Raw genomic sequence first — 11922 nt, 5'->3', positions numbered from 1 at the left:
TGATTAAATCGGGGTTCGAACCCAAAAACTCGGGTATTTTAGGCGAAAGTCAAAAATTAAAGACCATCCCAACAAAGGAAAATCGTGCAAATTGCCCCCTTCCTTTTACAAAACCTTTTATGGCCCATTTATTATCACGTTGTTCTCTACCATAGAATTCGTAAAAATGGCTTGGGCTAGCCATCTTTCGGGCATATAACTAAAACAATAGCCAGAGTTTGTAAAGTAATGTAAAAATTGTATACGGTAAAAACCGGGTCAATGTAAGACCGGGGGGCCGAGGGCAAGTCCAAATGAGCATGAGTATGTTCGATCTTTTCTTCAGACCGGGGGATTGCATCGAATGTAGCCGACCCGAGATAAGAAAGATGTCCGTCGGTCCGGTTTCGAATCAAACTCATCGTGGCCGTTAGTCCGGTCACTCCGATCCAATCTGAACGTGGCCGTTGGTCCGGTCACTTTGATCCAATCTGAACGTGATCGTTGGTCCGGTTAACCAGTTGTCATGCTGCCACGTGTCAAGAGACCGTTCTATCATTTTGTCGACAACCAGACGGATGTCGGACCGTCTGGCCCTACCTTATCCTTTTTAGAGTTTTCTTTATACGAAAAGGCTTTGTATCGTATCAAGACGCCATGAGGCAAACCTATAAATAGGGCATTATCCCACTTTTAGGGGTTGGCTTTTTTCAGATCTAGAACATTATAATAGAAAAATATATTGAAGTTTCTCTCTCTCTCTCTCTCTCTCTCTCTCTCTCTCTTTCTCTGATTTTAGTCCGAATCAGTAGCGTTCTTTAGCTTTATTCATCCATTCAACATAATACATTGCCATATATATACATAGATATCCAGCTTAACCACCAATATCAATATATTTACTCACAGCGTTAACATACATACATATATATATATATATATATATATATATATATATATATATATATATATATATACGAACAAATCCATATATATTCATCCAAAAATAGATTAAAATATCCTATACTTCACTTACAAATTCAATTGTTACCGAAATTCGGGGTAAACAAAAATAGCCACATTTTAATGCAGAGACAGAATCTGGACAAAATTACCCTTAGCTAAACCAGGAAAAAAAATCCAAGCATACCGTGATGCTTGAGTTTATACAAAATGGTGGAATTCAGAAAAAAAAAAAAAAAATGCTAGACTTCATGAAAAAAATGCTCGAGTTCAAACTTCTAACAAGCTGAAGAAGTTGGTCTCCGCTTTTTTGGTGAGGTAATTTTGTCCTCGTCAAAAATGGTTATTTTTGAATTACCGGCTCGAAGAACTAGGTCGATACTTCCATATATTATGGATAAGGTAGGAGACATCTCTATTTTCCTCCTGGGGAATATTCTTTAAAATTCCACTGCTTAGCTTTCAATTCGTGAACTTTCCCCTGGAATGGAAAGACAGATGGCATAAAGAAATCCTTCCAACCTTGGAATAAAACAAAACTGATTTCGGCCAGGTTCTTTTATCATCTCCGGGCCGTGGCTTTAACTTAAGCGAATGTAGTTTCATGCATTAATCTCCACCACAAATCAGCTCAATAATAGTGGTTTGTATCTCGCACGCAGTTTGTGCTTTCCTTCTGTAGGCTTTCTTTCATGTTGTTGTCATTTGTCAATTGTCAAATTCTTGTGTCGGATATTAAATTCCCAAGTGTAATGTTTTCACTTTTTGTTTTAATTCAGTCCAAGAGTATTGTGATCATCAATAATTGTCATCCATTTTATCACGACACTAACTATATGGCCCATGCATGTACCAGAACTACTTAACACGTACGACCTTAAATATAACGACTAGTTATACACATACCACTAAATCTTAGATTGACATGGACTCGAAAGATAAGCTCTATTTTGCCTCTCATGTTTGGATTTTCATACTTGAGAATCCTTATGTATTAAGTGGTTAAAAATCAAAGCAAAAAAGTTGATGAACTAATGCCTAATGATGCATATGTAATAGAGATTTTATTCAATTCAACTATATATCCAAGTGGCCAATTTTTTTTTATTTTTTTTTAGCTTATACGATAGTCGTGCTTAGAACTATTTCACATCGCACAAATTAAATAGACGAACACATGCACACACACATGCATGCGTGTCTACTTTTGCTTTCTCTTCTCATGAGACATTGAAAACTGACCACTTAACCAAATGAATATAAATTTTAGAATCAATAAATTCGAGAATAGAAAAACTTTAGTATTAGAACGTGCTTCTCCTTTTGGTGGGCATGTACACATAGCAAATCCAGATTAGTTAAAATAGTGAGTTATGAATACAAGATGACTAAAAGTAGAACACAACGTTTCAGTCACTTTACTAAACAAGATGGTCGGGGCGGAGCTAACATGGGAAGTACGGATTCGACATTATTCAGTAACTTTAATCCGAACCTTATAAGTATTTATTAAGAATCCATTGAATATATACATATAATAAACTTCATAATTCAATAATTTCAAATCTTGAATCGATCTATTTCTACTCATTAAGGCTAGCTAACAATAAGTTGATAACGATTAGCTAACAATAAGTTGATAACGATTGCCCATTATAGGAAACAATAGCGTGCAAGTAAATCAAGTTATCCGTTTATCAGTACACTTTCATAGTCACGTTACATCACGACATACTATACAGTTGGGGGATAGAGTTATTAGAATTTAGAAAACTGAAAATTAAAACTGACAATTGTAATTGTTACGTCTCTACGTATATATGTTATATTTTTCAGACAGTAACTTCGATAGAGCAATTTAACTTGGTATTTGGAGTATTTGTTATATGATTAAGAAACTATAAATTGTATTAAATTATATGTATTTTGGTGTGTGGCATTAATATAAGGCGAAGCAAAGCAGATTTAAAGTTTAGGAGTATGTACTTGTTATCGAACCTATAGCTCATTTTAGTTATTGGGTTAGCAATTATATATTAATACATATTTATCACTAATGAAAATAGAAATCAGCGACGTTGGGGCACGTAAGATCAGCCGAAAAATAAATATCCAACACTAATCCTACTTAACAACGGATTAGCAATAAATAAACAAAAAGTTTATCAGCTACTTACTATTCAATGACAAATTAACAATGAATTTTGTATCTGATTTCGTTTTTTGCTAGTCAATGGATTTCCTAATACAAATACGTATTTAAGTAAAAGCTATTGGTTCTTCCGAATAACTAATACTGTAAAATTAAGCTATATATAATCAATCTCTTTGAATGGTTGTTAGATTAACAAATGACATAATTAGGTAAATGTTGTGACCCGTCGCAAAATGTTACGACCATTAATTACCTATAATTAAATAGATGTTTCGGACATCCCATTTTGTATCTCAAGTAGTGATAAAATGTTTAGGTCTAAGCCTAAGTCACTTGTGGCTATTTTTATGAGTTTTAACGAAAATTGTCAAAATTGTTGTTCTCATATTTTTAATCAAGACTTTGCTGAATTTTCCAAGCAATTTGCAAGTAAACCATTAAATACTCCTAACAATATATTTATCATGTTAATTTTACTTTTCGAAGATTTTCAATCGCTATTATCTCTTAAGAACCATAGTTATATACTTATATATCCAAATGCAAAAAAAAAAACATTTTCTTCGTCACATGTATAGTGGATCGTTAATTAAAATGCATGCGGATATAAATAGCGCGAGTCAAACTCAAACTATAGCAGGTACAATTTATTTTAGGTTATCACTTAAAATTATTAAGTAAAGTTACTTGCAATTACTTTTTAAGTGACCTCATAATGTAAAAATATTTTGTATTATCAGTGCATAAAACTGTAGTTCATTTTTATTGTGAACTACTGCATAAATTGTGAGAAGAATAGGAATTTTAATTATTGTGAAATTGCATTATAATTAAGCATTATCAAATTGATGAGTTATAATATGTTGTAGTTTTGATGATATGACAAACACATAAAGGACCAGGTTCCTGATCGCGGTCCCGAAAGTCTTATATACGAAACATATGATAAAGTTGGTGCACGATTCATGAAGAAGCTAAAGACCTATTTGTATGTATCTTTAGCAGAGCTACTAGCCCTTGGAAAGCCACCATCCATGGCTACATGTTTCTCACATGCTCTCTATATTGGTCTCATATATATACAATATGTTGGGATTAGTTTGACCTAACACTTGCAAATGCGAAAATTATATTTCTCTCGAGTGCGGTACGCCACCCTCTCAAGGTTTCTAAAAAACAAAGCTCCAACAATCAGGAGGACTAGTTCCCCCACTGAAGATGCTTTAGGTCCTTAGTTTGTTGAGAGTCTTTGTGTTATATATATGCATTTGGGACAATCCGAGACAATCTATGATAAGTTAAGAACAAGACTACTCCGGGGTACGAGATGAAGACTTTTGATCTTCGATTTTATTTTAAGGCATAAGTTGCTTGTAATTTCATGGGCGTGGAATATAAAGGAAAATTTGGGGTTGAAAGGGAATTATGGAAACTTGATATTCATGAATTAAAAGGCCATAAGGTCGTGGAGGTGTGGGGCCCTCTCCCCCCCTTGGTTGGCCAAATTTAATTAGATTAAAACCATGAGTGGTACATGTGTACACCATGTATTTGTAAGGGGCCAAGTATATATAGATTATGGATGACCAAGTAAGGCAAGCATTCATCATTCTCACCTTAGAAAATTCAAGAAGTTTGGAGAAAAAATGAGGGGAGACTTTCGGCCAAGGGGCTGGCCGAAATTGGTGCCCAAATTTTGATCATGAAAAATCATTTTCTTCTAGCTTTTCTACTAATTGGAAGGCCCTCGTTAACGTGGAGTAGTTGTTGGAGGAAACACAACCTTCGTTCATGACATTTTGCATCCTAACCGTGGGAAAAGTTGGGTGGAGGAGGTAAGATTAAATCCTTATTTTCATGTGTTATGCATGGTTTGTGTATATCGTGGAGTGTGGAAATGAATGAAGCTCATGAAAATATGGTGTTGTTGTTGTGGCCGTGTATGTATTGTGTAGTGTAGGAATGATGAATTAATGTTATTTAGTGATTGGTTGATGTTGTTGTGAATGGTTGAACATGTTGTGATGTGTAGGTGTGTATGAGAGTCGTGTGTGTTGATGTTGGAAAAATTGCCAAAGCCGTGTGTGGGCTGTTTTTGGTAGCCAATGCGAATCAAATATAGTTTCTTGTATTTACGATAATAATGTTGTCAATGGTTGAATTGTTGGTGTAGCTTATGAATTGGGAAGAAAAGAAATGTGTTGTTGATGTTTTCTTGGACTTGGAAGGTTTCGGGTTGCCTTGTATGTTGGATGGGTTAATTTGAATATTTTGCGGATTGTTTGAAATGTTTTGAATCTTGTTTGAATGGTTTCGGATTAATATTTGAATGTGTAAGCGTTGAGGTTGGCTTGAATGTATGTAGTTGAATCGAACATAATTGGAATGTTGACGAATGTGTGGAGAAGAGTTGTTAGTGTTAGAATGCGCTTTGAATTTATTATTAATGTTGTTTATAAGGTTGTTGGTATTGTTGTTAATGATTTTGGCCAAGTTGAATTCTCGGGGTTGATGAATTTATGGGGAAATCTTTGCCCAATTTCGTAGATAAAATGATGGTTTGGAATTGAATCCTTCGGTGCTTATAACTAATGGTTGATGCTTAATGACATCGTTGTAGATTAAGCCAAGACTTAAATTGATTAGCGTAGGAGCGGGCGAGGTATGTGAAGCTACTTTCTTTCTTTTGGCATGTCTAGTTGTGATTAGGCTATGACACTGGTGACTCACTCCTAAGTTCCGAGCATGTTATGATTCATATTGCTTATTGATGTTAGCACCCTTAATATGATCATCTATGGTCTTTATGTCTTTGATATGGTTGGATTTAGAATCTTTTTGTATAAATGGTTTTGTTTCTAAAAGATCCGTGTCTAAAAATGTCGTAACTTTCATAGAAAGATCAGTTGCTTTGAAACGTTCATAGAAAGTTTTGTAACGTATAATGATTTTAACTTCCATGTGCGGGCCCGGATTGGTTGATGCACATCCGTGGTCCCCGAGATTTTCTGTTGTATAGTCCTAACGACTTGTTTTGAAAGAACTTAACATGATTTCTGTTATAACTCTCGAGCGTCGACTACTTATGTATCCATTGATTATGGTGATTTATGTGAATTCTTCGTGCAAAGCTCGATATGTTTGCGTCCGGGCCGGGCGTGTATTCGTGCAACTCTTGCATTATTCACCGCGTCCCTCGCTAGACGTTATATATATATATATATGATATGATGATATGGGGGAGGTGGCCGGGATGGCATATGATGACTTCGTTCACGCGTCCCTCGCTAGAGGGCGGGGCACGTTATATGTATATGCGTCGATGATTTTACTTACCGCGTCCCTCGCTGGGGTCGGGGCACGTTATATCTATATATGTGTACAAGATGATTTTCTAAGTATATTTCTCAGTTCTATAATGAATTTGACATGATGTTGACACGCATGATTTATGTTTCAAAGGCAAGTCGTATGATTTTCTGTACTCCTTATTCGGTATGATCCGGTTTTCGTATTTCATGCTTTACATACTCGGACGTATTCCAATGCGGACCCGCTTTCTTATAAGTACACCCGGTGAAGACATTAGTAGAAGATTATTGGCGAGTGCTTCGAGTGTTATGTTACGACGGTTTGTTCTATGTCGAGCTTTGCGGACGGGGTTGGGCATAGCAAGCGGGGTGTATCGTTATGCATTATGTTACGGTTTTCTTATGGTTACTGATTATATTTGAGTTCGGGAAGATTAAAAGCATGTTTTGTAAAGTTTTCGTTATGTTTTCATTGTACGACTTACCCAGTATGAGTAGGGATGTCACGAGAGTCGGCGGGTTCGCTCGGCCTAGGTAATCGGATTAAGGGTGTGACACTTTGTCCTTTGTTCTATAAAATTGTAATCCTACACTTCTCTTTTAAGAAGCTATTTGTAGGTGGTTGAATTCTCAAAGGCTGCTTGTAGGAAGTTTATCTTCACAAGCTTTTGAGTGGTACACTAGGCTAGAGTTAGTCTAGGTGTATTAATTTGAATTCTTAGAAGTTGTTTGTAGGTTGTTTACCTACTTAGACTTTTGAGTGGTACACTTGTCTAGAGGTAGGCAAGGTGTATTAGGTTGCTTGACTAGAGGTAGTCAAGAGTTGCTTACAATAGGGTTATTATAAGGGTGAGGGATTAAGAGTTTTAATTCCTAGGTTGCAATAGGTTATAATCTAAACATTGCTCAATTTAGTGAAGTTGGAAATCCTACTAGGATAGATCGTGATTTTTAATCCCTTGAGTAAGGAGTTTTTCACGTAAATATCTTACCTTATTTACTTTCTATTACTATCTGTGAAAACAGCTTAGGGACCAGGTCCCTTAGACTGTTCTGGTAAACTCTCAGGTGGTGACCTCTGAAAGGGTGAGCTCATAGGTTTTATCACAAATGATACGGAGTTTGAATTGAGTGAACATTCATTACTTATTTAATCTTATCCTAAAACATAGATAAGACATACAAATTAAATTGTGACATAAGAGGAAGTCTTCATTTCGACTTTCCAATTTTCTTTTGAGGTTACATTCGATCATCATATCAATGTCACGTCGAAATACTTGCTATTATACTTCGAAATTACAATAATGTGAAGCATTTCTTTTTCTTTTTCCTTCTTTTGGGAAAGTAGAGACATATCTAAGGGTTTTACATGTTCATCAACTGAACTCATTCCATTTGATTCGAACTATATTTATATATACTTAAAAAAAAAAAAATTAACTTATATACACTGATATCAGCTTATCGTTCAAAAATATTTATAGATAATCCTTCATAAAAAGTAGGATTTGTAACTTGAAAATAAGATAAGTTACCTAATATAAAAAGTAAATGTCGTGATTTGATTGTGCAAAAATCAGGTACACTATCTAATACTATAATTTAAATTTCTTAAAAGGGATTTGCCTCTATGGAGAAAATTGCCCTTTTCAACTTGATGTCACCTCCAAGATTCAATGATAGAAGCAAGAATATTTCTCCATTATTTTTATTAGCCTGTAGAAACAGAAAAAATAGGTGGTATGTTTCTGTTTGTTTGGTTCAACAAAAAGACAGGATCTCAATAATGCTAATAATATATTCTCTTCGTTTAAGGCTGTGTGACTCTAATTTTTTCTTTTTAATATGTTAAAAAGGAATGACTCTTTTTAAATTTTAAATAATTTAATCTAAATTTGTCAAAATTAATGATAAGTTCTTAAAGCTACGCGAATATTATGACATGTTTAAGATTATAGATTTCAAAAACATATCTTCTTAATTCTGTGTTTAATCAAACATATTCACATAAAATGGAAAAGAAGAAATTATATATTATATATTGTCGAATAATTGAAATTCATAGCATGGGCAGAGAAGAAATTTGGGAAGGAAACAAAAAGTTGATTTGTTAGTTATAATGTCTTCGAGCTCACCTCATATGGCTGATTGATTTCACTTTAAAAAGTATATCCCTAAAATGATTCCATAATAATTCAAGAGAGGAAAATAGCTACCCAAGATAAGGTTTGGTCATGTATTTTTAGAGTGTAACTAATTATATAAATTAAATTGATAGTATAAAAAAGTATAATCTTATATCTGTACTAAGAAACTTATTAAATATTTCATTGAACCCAGCGACTAAGAGGTATGATTTTAGTGACAAGTTCAGAACCCATAAATATCAAATCTTTGCTTTGCCGTCATCTTATATTATCAGGTCATATTTAACATATACCTTGTTTTAAAGACTAAAGATCCACTTTGTATAGATAACTACCTATAAACATTTTTTTTAGGTGACGTTATAATATTTAAAAAGTTATGCTATCTATGCTCTTTTTAACACTACTCATTTTTTAATCGAAAATTTCTTTCAATTTTTTTTTTTTTTAAATTACAAACTACTTCAAAGGGTGGAAAATGCCAGTGTTAATTAATTACGGTGTAGACACTAGTGCAGAGCACATGGTATTCTTGTGGTTGCAAAAGAATACAAACAAATTAAATAATTCCTTTTAATTCCGTCCACAGTTTTATATTGACCTTTTAGAGATTCCAGTGGTATCTCTTATTGCTTTTGCTTTGCTAATTACTTCTCTACCTCAATTTATGTGTCACTATTTTTTTTTATCTATTTAAAAACTAGTTACAAAACTCCGTGCTATGCACACGCCCAAATAAAGTAAAAATATTGAAATTGATGGTTAATTTTTTAGTGAATATTAGATTCATAATATAAAATAGCCTTTATTTAGTAATAGAAGTGTAAATTTCAAGTGTGCGATTTTTACGTATTTTTACTAATGTTTCAAGTTTAATTTAATCCCCATCTTCACATAGGTATTCAAGTAGAATTGATATTTCAAAAACATAAATGAATCCTTAATCTCCCTTTTCTGGAGATCTATTTAGAGCCCGTTTGGATTGGCTTATAAGTTGCTTATAAGTTGTTTTCAGCTTTTTTGAGTGTTTGATTGGTCAGCTTAAAGTCATTTTATGCTTAAAATAAGCTCAAAAAAATAATTAGGCCTGTTTGATCTAGGTTATCTAAAACATCTTATAAAAAACGAACATAATAAAAAAAAAAAATAAGTTGAAATTTCTATGCAACTTTTTTTATTTTTTTTTTTTGCTTATAAGCTATTTGCAGCTTATAAGCTGCTTAAAATAAGCCCATCTAAACAGGCTCTTAATTAACTACACATACTACTACTGTTTTATATGCAGCACAAATTGCAAAGATGAACAAAAAGCCATGGAGAAAGAGCAGAGGGGGGGATTCTCACATACAGCAAATGAAAAATCCAGCACAGCCGACATTTTCACAAAAGTGACTACTTTTCAAAAAGCTTGCTACAATTGTGTGGGACCAACACTTTGATAAAGCTATCAAGTAAGCAGATAACTATTGAAATACCGAAAATACCCCTCCCGACCCTAAGCTCCTCACCTTAGCCGCTTATATAATAGTAGTAAAAAATGTCATCTTTCTATATTTAACAACAATTTAATTTTATGAGATGATTAACCCCACACATTTATATAAAGCTTATTTTGGACCATACATTTCAGAAATCTTCCTCTTTTTTTAAACTTCGTGTCAAGTCAAATGATCTGCACATAAATTGGGACGGAGGGAGTAATAGAACTATAATTATAGCACGTTGATGGTCCAGCCCATAAGGGTCATGCGGACTAAACGTAATGTCATCTCCACGGGTTCATGAACGTGGTACAAACTTTTTTATTTGTTTCGGAAATGTCTATATGTCCCTTGCTTATCCCCGCTCAAGAATAAATCAGTCTTAAAGTAAGCTTGAAGATTCATTACGCCTGGAAGCAAGAATACCCTAAAAAGGCTTCTTGCTTTGTTTTAATGGACTCTTTTGTAGTAGCTTGATGAGCTACACCAATAAGAGATATTTTGTTTTGTAAGGGGTGGAGAGCTTTATTTTGAATAAACTCTTCCTTTCTAGAAATAGAACTATCATTGTAACACGTTCATGGTCCAGTCCATAAGGGTCATGCGGAACTTGACGTCATTTCCACGCGTTCATGAACGTGGTACACACTTTTTTGTTTGTTTCACAAATGTCTATATGTCCCTTGCTTATCCTTGCTCTAGAATAAATCAGGATCGGAGTAAGCTCAAAGATCTATTACGGGCTGGAAGCAAGAATACCGTAAAAAGTCTTCTTGCTTTGTTTTCAATAGACTCTTTTGTAGTAGCTTACCAACAAGAGATATTACGTTTTATCTTTTGCTTTGTAACGGCTTGAGAGCTTTATTTTGAATAGTCTCTTTCTTTCTAGAAATAGAACTCTATAACTATCAAACTCGTTTCGTCTCAATTCAATAAAGTTAGAATCGAATATATCAATTTTCATGGCTTCATCGATTAAATCAATATCGTTTCATTTAAATCGATCTCAAACCTATATTAAAAAATATATATAAATAAAAAGTATTAAAAATCATTATAATTCTACTGACATATTATAAATCATTACTCTTAAAGATGCATTGAATGAAAGAAGAAAAAAAGATGCATTTTATTTCAGCTGAAGATTCTTGGAAACCCCCATGTGGAGGTGTTATTTCACTACTATTTTTATCCTCTTTATTTCAAATAATTGAAACCTACGGGAACTCATAGCACTCTATATAGAAAACGAAATAACATAGAAATACAAATTCAAGAGAGACAGATCATTTGTATTTATTCAAGAAAAAAAGACAAAAACCTAAGAATATAAAGGGGTCAAACCTAGTGAAGGTTGGATCCAAGGGTGGCTCTCTACGATGGGCTTTTTGTTCTTTTGGTTTAATATTCAAAACTCACTGATTCAATTAATCTGAATTCACATTACGTAAAACCTTCTGATCAATGATGAAGTGACACTACTAAAAACGGGAATTCCCACGTACGTTCAATTGGAAATTCATCGAAATTCGACTCGTCCGTAACGTTTCTGATGAATTTCCGATAAATTCCTTCGATAATGTCTGTCGGATATTCCCATTTTTAGTAGTGTGGTATCATCCATTTCACCACACGTTAGTAGGGGTTGCTGACTACTATCCTTAAAAGGTTCAGTGGGTACCAAAGAGGTTGCTATATTTGGTATTATTTTTTTGGTCAGGTACTTTACTTGGTTAAGAGGTCACTAACACAACTAACTCTATAGTTATTGCAATTTAAGAACATATATAATAATAGAAAATTGAGAAAAACAACTAACACGACTATTTAATGAGATTCGGCGGATTCTACCTTCTCAAGGCAGAAATAGAGAGTTTTTTCCA

The sequence above is a fragment of the Lycium ferocissimum genome, chromosome 9, assembly GCF_029784015.1.
Source record: "Lycium ferocissimum isolate CSIRO_LF1 chromosome 9, AGI_CSIRO_Lferr_CH_V1, whole genome shotgun sequence".
Lineage (NCBI taxonomy): Eukaryota > Viridiplantae > Streptophyta > Magnoliopsida > Solanales > Solanaceae > Lycium > Lycium ferocissimum.
This window is presented reverse-complemented; position numbering follows the sequence as displayed.